This window comes from Struthio camelus, chromosome 18, assembly GCF_040807025.1.
Source record: "Struthio camelus isolate bStrCam1 chromosome 18, bStrCam1.hap1, whole genome shotgun sequence".
NCBI lineage: Eukaryota > Metazoa > Chordata > Aves > Struthioniformes > Struthionidae > Struthio > Struthio camelus.
In genome coordinates, this window is record NC_090959.1 from 4,072,476 (window position 1) to 4,079,974 (window position 7,499).

The 7,499-nt window shown below is 49.8% G+C and overlaps 1 long non-coding RNA gene across 2 annotated transcripts; it reads right to left on the reverse strand.

Moving 5' to 3' along the window:
* Positions 1-828: 828 nt before the first annotated feature.
* LOC138061530 (uncharacterized) lies at positions 829-7,118 on the reverse strand. 2 transcript variants are annotated; one of them, XR_011135359.1, is made up of 4 exons: positions 6,827-7,118; positions 5,261-5,583; positions 4,782-4,949; positions 829-889 (listed from the first exon to the last, which is right to left on the reverse strand). It is a non-coding gene; the product is annotated as an uncharacterized lncRNA (long non-coding RNA). The 2 variants fall into 2 exon arrangements; XR_011135360.1 differs by lacking the exon at positions 6,827-7,118 and having other exon boundaries at positions 5,261-5,623.
* Between the last annotated feature and the right edge of the window lie 381 nt (positions 7,119-7,499).

Genomic DNA, 7,499 nt, shown 5'->3' on the forward strand with positions numbered 1-7,499 from the left:
CTGGTGATGGTGGTCAGGGGAAGGATGGATGTGTCTTCTGGGGACCACTCAGAACGTGTCAGTGAGATACTGGAAATAAATAGTGTGGCAGCCATGGCACTCCCACACCCTGCATGTGGCCCACACTTTCAGACTTACTCAGCAGCACGTTTCCAATAATGCTTTTCATCCCAATCTGCAACCCTACCTGCATCACTTCCTCTAAATGTGATATTCCTAAGCCCCCTGCATAGGTTTATTTCTGGACTTTGCAAACCACTGCTGCTGTCCAGAAGAGACACCCACTCTGCATTTCTAGGGTTGTGAGCACAGATGTGTTTATTTAACTGCTTTTCATAGGTTTCTTCCAGTGATACACAGAGAGAAAAATAGCTGTGTACATTAAAGGAAGCAGTGTAAAAATCAATTCATCTATCTGAGTTGCACAGAGAAGGGAATAAATTAAAAATTATTTTTAAAATGATAATTTTGATTGTTCCCATCGCCAGCTGGACCAGTTGCTGCTGCTGCTGGAACTGCTGCCCTGACCAGAAATATTTGACACAGGCGCATCTCCAGCAGCATCAGAGGACACAAAAATCAGCAGAAATAGTTGAAAAGTGCACACATGACTGCTGGCTTTGGACAGGAGCGAGCAGTTCTGACTGTTCAAGCCCATGGCTTACACCAGTGGGTGCAGACACACAAGCCCAGCATTCCTCTCCTCCTTCCAGGTCGGGAAGTCTTCCCCATGGAGCAGCTCCACAGCCATCACTCTTGTCATTACAGTGTCACATCAAAGCAGAGCACAGCACAATGCTCTGGGATGGAGCTTTGGTGACAAGACAATACTTACGACTCCTTGTCACCACTGTGAAGTTTTTCACATGAAACTGTCCGTAAAGCAAATCTGAAAAGACAAAGATATTTCTGCTCAGTTTGTTTCTTTGACATGAACTTTTCTTTGGTTTGAAAAAGGCTCGAGTGTTTTTTTCCCCCTTTCTGCTGCTGAAAAGATAAGCACGAATACTGTGTTTCCTTTTCACTGAAGTGGTTCATTTAGCAAAAAAAAAAAAAAAAATCAGATTTAGTTTGATCTGAGAGTTGCTATTTTCTTTACAATTTTTTTCCCCAGACAACTTGCTTGTAAAGTCCTCTGGCTAAAGACTAAAATACACCCAGAGATCAGAGATCAGAGGAGCAAGGGCAGGAGGGGGAACCCAGCCAGGCTCATCCTCTCAAGCATGAAGGTGAGTGGGGAAGCTGTTGTCCCTGTCACGGTGCTGATGTTGCCGAGGAACAGTTCCCCATGCAAACCAAGGGGGACAAGTGCACAGAGCTGCATGGGACTTCTTGTGGGGTGCCTAGGGGGAGCAGTTTGGGGATTGATCAAGAGAACTGGGCACTGTCCAGGACTTATGGTGGGATATTTAGGAGAAGCGCCAAAGAGGGGGAAAGGGAAGGATCAGGATGGATTGAGGAGGAACAAGCATGGTCATATTGAGAGAACGGAGGTAAATGTTGCTGGTTACATGTAAGCAGGCTGCCCGGGCAGGGCCAAGCACTCGGCTGATGGCTGCAGCCCGTCCTATCTTCTTACTGATTGTTCTTAATGAGTTTTCGGTGAGGGTGTGCTCTGTGCCTGGTGTGATACAGGAGCAACTTTGAGCAGCACAGCCTGGTGGGGAGGAAAAGGGATCTGAGAGCTGGGAGCCTGCAGGAGCAAGATGCTAGGGGCCAGGGGCCTGCAGGAGCAAGGGTCTAATCACCAGACACCAGAAGGAAGAGAGATCTGTGGCCAAATCCCAGTGTGATGCTTGGGAATGGATTTCCCTCAGCATCTGTCCTGGGGACCAGGCTCAGGCTGACAGCACTGCCTCTGTACATGCGGGCGCTTGTGAAGGCACAGCACGTCTGGGCACATTGCAGGGCCGTGGCCAGCTGCAGCTGCACAGCGCACGGGGCCAGCGGGGAATTTGTGCTCACCACTGGCAGGGCCTGGGGACAAGGACAAGGAGCAGTCTCTCCTTTCCACCAGCCGGGGAGGGGGGAACCCTGGGTCCTTCAGTCTCCTGGATCTGGCTACCCTTACCGTTTCTTTTTAAAGAACTCTTCTGGCTTTTCAGCATGAACCAAGATCCGTTCCTGCTTGGCTCCCTCCAAAGGATTTAGTCCAGACTAAGTCTTAAGCTGAAGAGAGATGCTGCTTCTCCTGGCTGTTTCCCTGCTCTTCCTGCCAACGTGCTGCTAGTATGGAGAGAGGGGGAAGAGCTGGTTGCACTTGGCCAGTGCAGGGGGGATTTTAACCAGTGCCTTAACGCTAGTAGAGTACTGGGCAGAAAATCCCATTACTGTCTCCCTAAGGTCTTTGGCTGCTGAATGCTTTTTGTTGCTGCCAACAGAAGACATGGCTGTTCCCACCTTTGTCCCTCCACTGCTTGGCCAATAGGAGTGCAGGAAAAATGATGGCAAATTTGGAGGGAAGTTTTGCTCCTGGCCTGGATTGGCACTGCTGCTCACCCAGCACGTGAAGGGGAGAGCCCTGTGACTGGGCTGCAAGCAGCACCTTGGCTGAGAGCACAAGGGGACCTAGTCATGGGTCTTCTCCAAGAAAGACTGTTAAGCTGTTCCCAGGGTCCTCGCAGGGCAGAGGATGGGGTGGGCTGACACCGGAGGCAAAATTGGCTTCATGGGGTCCATTGGCAGGGGCTGCTGCCGGCAGAAGGGGTAAAAGATTACCTGCAGCTGATTTCAGAGAGAAGGAGGAGAAGAGACCTGGAACTGGAGCCAGAGCAGGAGAAGGTGCTCAGAGCTGCTGTGAGGAGGGAGAGCAAGAAGCATCCATGCACAAGGATGATGGCTTATTGGGTCCATGGAGCTGGAAGGACCCTGGAGCCATGCTGCAGTGCAGGGCTGGGTGCAGTTTTGGAGGGAACATGGACCAAAGTCCCATTGTTTCCATCACTAGGGATCTGGCAAGTCAAACATGGGAACAGCTGCTTTTCACTGCCTTCCCCATGCAGAATTTGCCTAGCTGCAAATTCTTGGATTTTAGGATTTTAGCCAGTGGTTCAAACCCTTCAGCATCTCCTCCAGCTGAGGTGGAAGGCTCCAGCCCTGCTGTGTGCCAGCAGTAGCGGCTCCCCTCTGCGGGGTGCTGAGTCACAACAGAGCCTAGAGCTCCTCTGCAAATAACCCTCAGACTTTTCCTCGGGCCATTTATTTCTCTGTGAGAAAAGAGAAAGTCCCATTTGAGCTTTCTGAGAAATGCTGAGCATCCCTGCCTCTGTTGGGTAGCACATCTCACCTCACCCAGCACGGTGGCCACGAGAGGTCCGTGCTGGGGGTGACCCCAGCTACCATCCATCCCCCTGCAGATCAGGATGGTACGTTTCACCTTCACACAGTCCCCAGAGAGGCTTTTCAACTTTCCAGGTTTCTCCCACAAGAACCAGCTCTTCCCTGAGGATTTTGAGCCTGCCTGCTTGACAGATGCGGCGATCAAGCCGGGTTAGGGCTTCCACCAGAGCTGCTTATGGAGGAAGTAGCAAGGCAGAGGTGGGCAGCTCCTGGTAACCCATCACCGATGCCAAATGTTCAAAAAGCAACATTTGCCCCCCCCCCCCCCATTGGCAGCATGCCTGGGAAATCTGTGATTTTAAAAGTTCGACATCTTGAGTTCTGGGTATTCACTCTTGGTTTCTGAGTGTACAGCATTTCCATTTTCAGGCTTCCCTTGAAAACCAAAAGGCTATCTTATGTCTGGTTTCCTGCAAGTAACTGGACGCCAGCCAGAGCAGAGGATTTGCAGCCCCGTGAAAAAAAAGAGAACACAAAGCCCTGAAGTGCAAACGGAGCAACATAGCTGTGTTTAGGTGCTGAGTTAGCCTCCCTCTTCAAAGCATGAATGCTCTCGTCCCCTGCAGAGCTGAGTGTCACAGACTGCCTGGATCAGGCAGATCTCAGCCCAGGGAAGCAGTGCACAAGTATTTAGTTGTCTAGCCCTGTGCAGTGTTAATTCGTATCTGCGCTCTCTGGTCCCTACAGACCACAAAACTGAGGGGTGACTTTGCATTTGCTTCTAGGTGCTGCAGGTTAGCAGTGAGACTTTGGGCCTGTCGCTCCCTTGGCTGCTGACTTCGTTTCCTCAGCTGCAGCACATGAACGGCTCCACTTCCCAGGGAAGCTGTGTTAACGGAAAGATAGGCACTCAATTTATATCAAACGATGCCAGAATCTGCTCTGGGCCCCATCCTCTGCACCTGGAATGCCCTTTGGACTGGAGCCACTATGGCGCCAACATGATTCAGCCCCCAACCCCCAAACCTGAGACTGATGTCCAAGTGCTAATATCCGTCCCCATGCTGTCTCCCCCTTCCATGCAAGGTGTGCACTGAAAAAACTCTGAGAACACATCCCATTTGGCTGCACTATGGCACGGCCCAGAGCCAGTGTGATCTGGTAGGCACGTGGGACCTCCGCTGCGGTGCCAAGCGGGATGATCTCCTTTTGAAAGAAAACCAGAAAGAAAAAGTCCTAGTGAGGCTGGGATATCACTGATCAGCAGTTACAGAAATAAATATTTCCAGTTCTCATGTTGAATGCTCCTTCAAATATCATCATTTTTAAATTCACAGTTCCATTCTCTGTCGCTAATAGTTAAGAAGTCAAACTTATAGGAAAATCCTTTGGTCAGTCCCAAACATATTTGTTTGGAATTTTCCTTTGTAAGGATCTTCAACATTTGCTCTTTCGCTCCAGTTTGAAGCAAAGTAATTTTCAAAATCTTAAAGATGGCTTACAAAGTGTAACTCCTGTCCTCCACATAGCTGGGCTTTGTAACGACCATCAGAAGAACATGTGGGCAGGGGTCTGAAACACGGCACCAACTCCTGCAGTTACTCTTTGGACAGAAAAGATGATGTTGTAGGCCAGAGGGAAATCCTTCCACTCAATCCGCTCCTCTTGCTCTGTAAGGTAAGAAAAGAGGAACTGATTACTCTGGAGAACTGGGTGCCCCCTTGCAAACTCTCCCCACACATAAGCTCCTTCGTGCATCGCTTTCCATGCCCAGCACCTCCTGCCACCGACGCAACAAGCCCTCAGCGTCACCTTTACGGCCAAGATGCATTTGCCGGCCAAGATGCATTTGCCTGCTAACGTGCCTGTACTTAGTGAGTTTACATTTTCTCTTTAAAGATGCAAATTAATTTATTTCTGTCCTTTCAGAAAAGCCATGTGGCAACAGAAAAAAATGTCAATAGCAATTAAGAAAACCCACTGATGTATTATCCTGTGGAAGAAGGCTGCTCCGGTGGAGGGCGCTGTAAATGCCAACACGACGGTGCGCAGGCCGCGACGCCCATCCTTGTGTGTGTGGCAGTGACATCAAAATCGCCGGCTGTCCCTCCGCATGTGCTCGTGGCTTGTCAAGCCTGCAGACGCTGTGGATGCAATGGGCTTTGCTCGCTGGCGTGCGCTTGTGGCCAGGAACTCCCCCATCCTGTGGGACAGCTTGGCCAAGGGCCAGGAGTCCCACTGGTGAGTCCTTTCACAGCAGGAGACTTGCTCAGCAGAACCATCAGTGGTTAATGTTGACGGCCACTAGGAACAACGCAGACACCTTTTCAGTAAAAGAATGCATTCAGCAAAGAGCCAAACATTGTCAGGAAATTTTTGCCAAAATAGCTGGCTTTTTGGTATTAAGGAAAAAAAAGGCATATTTGAGGCTGTCAGCTCTGTTTTGCTCTCTGTTGCTAAAAAAATCCCCAACCACCTAACCTGAAAAGTGTTAGTGGGAAATTGAAAAATAACATTTTTCCCCTTTTTCCTGCCCACATCACCTGCTTTTCTTGAAAACCAGCTGTCCTTTTCCCAACCATCTTTACAACATCTGCATGGGCAGCTACCCCTGGAGCAGCATGGGAGCAGTGGGCCAGGACAGTAGCCAGGACAGTGGCCAGGACGAGCAGCATCTGGTTGTGCAGACTCCCCACAGGGCCCAGAGAGGCACAATCACAGAGTGGGATGCTGCTGCTTCTGAGGGGCCATAGGCAAAATCACAGGATCCCCATCTCTGATGAGCCTTTCATCAGTAAAGAAGAGGGTAAGGAACAGGAAGGAAAGGGTCTGAAACAGATTTGAGACAGTTAATTATGAAAGTGGAGAGATTCAGATATGAATCTTAAGCACCCTCAAAGTACTGGAATAATATTGCTGTGTTACTGAGTGCGGCAGCACTAAGGGCAACTCAGTGCAGTGGCAGTTATAGTTGCTTCACCTCCTCATCAGCTTAAAAGCATGGAAATAAGTTAAAAGTGAAGTCACCTGCACTTTTTATCACCCTGACATCAGCTGCACTGCAGGCACCGCCACCTGCCCCCAGCGTTGCGCTGCAGGGAAATAAGGGTGAGATAACTCTTCCCGCATGAAAAATTCTTGGCCCCCACCCTGTTGTTCACCCCATACAGATGTTTAGTGTGGGTGCAGCTGCTTTTCCTTCTGGATTTCAATCCTCTGAAGAAGACAAATCTTGCCATCTTTCTCCTATGGGCAACCAGAAGGCAGGGGGGGAAAAGGAGGAAAAGGGGGGCTCCGGCTTTCCAGCCCCACGATGCGATTCAACCTGCTCTGCCAGGCAGCCCTGTCCGAGCGAGGTCTCATGGCTACGCCTGTGGTCAATGGAGAGATGGAAGCACATCTCAGGTGCACTTCTCACCCTAAAACAGGAAACCAAACCAGCAGACAAGACGTGTCCACTGATGGCACGCGGAGCTAAGGGCAAGGAGCTCAAACCGGCACGTGTGCATGTCATGCGCCTAATGTCCAAAGGGATGCAACCACCTACCTGATCTCTCTTGCCACCTTGCTTGTCAGTGGATGCTCAGTGCTTCTGGGGCCGGAATAGCCCAAATACTAGCATCCAGGGCTGGAGAACCATCAGGCTTTCTTCCTAGTGTGGTGGACCATATGTGTTATAAAACGGCTTGCTTGTCCTGCACATACAGACACACGGCCCAGTCAAAATGCTTGCTCACACCCCCTGAGATGCACAAGCCCAAAGCAGGACCTAGGAAGCATTTTGCAAGCTCAGGGACAGAATATTACAGAAATGTCAGAGAAAGTGAAGTCTTCCTGGCAATTACTTCAGAACTGAGCTTGCAAGTCTGCTAGTTTTGTTCGTGTTCATTTGAAAGCCTTTGACACATCCGTGCTGTATGTTTCTTTTATGAATATGCAAATCAAAGCAGTGAAATTACAGATAATGATATGTAGTCAAAACTTTTCAGAAGTTAATGCATATTCCTTATTTTGCAGATTTCTATCACATTTGTATTTGCAAAATAGATGAGATAACGCAGCTCAAGAGAACAGCTTTCCTGTCACTGCAGCAGTGATACACCTTTCAAATCCTGCCCCGGAGAGCTGCCATCTTCCTTCCTGGTGATGAGGTCTCTCTGGGGGGGAAGGGAGGGTTTCGGTGCTGAGTGCAGTGTCAGCCAGCACCCTGCAAGCCCACA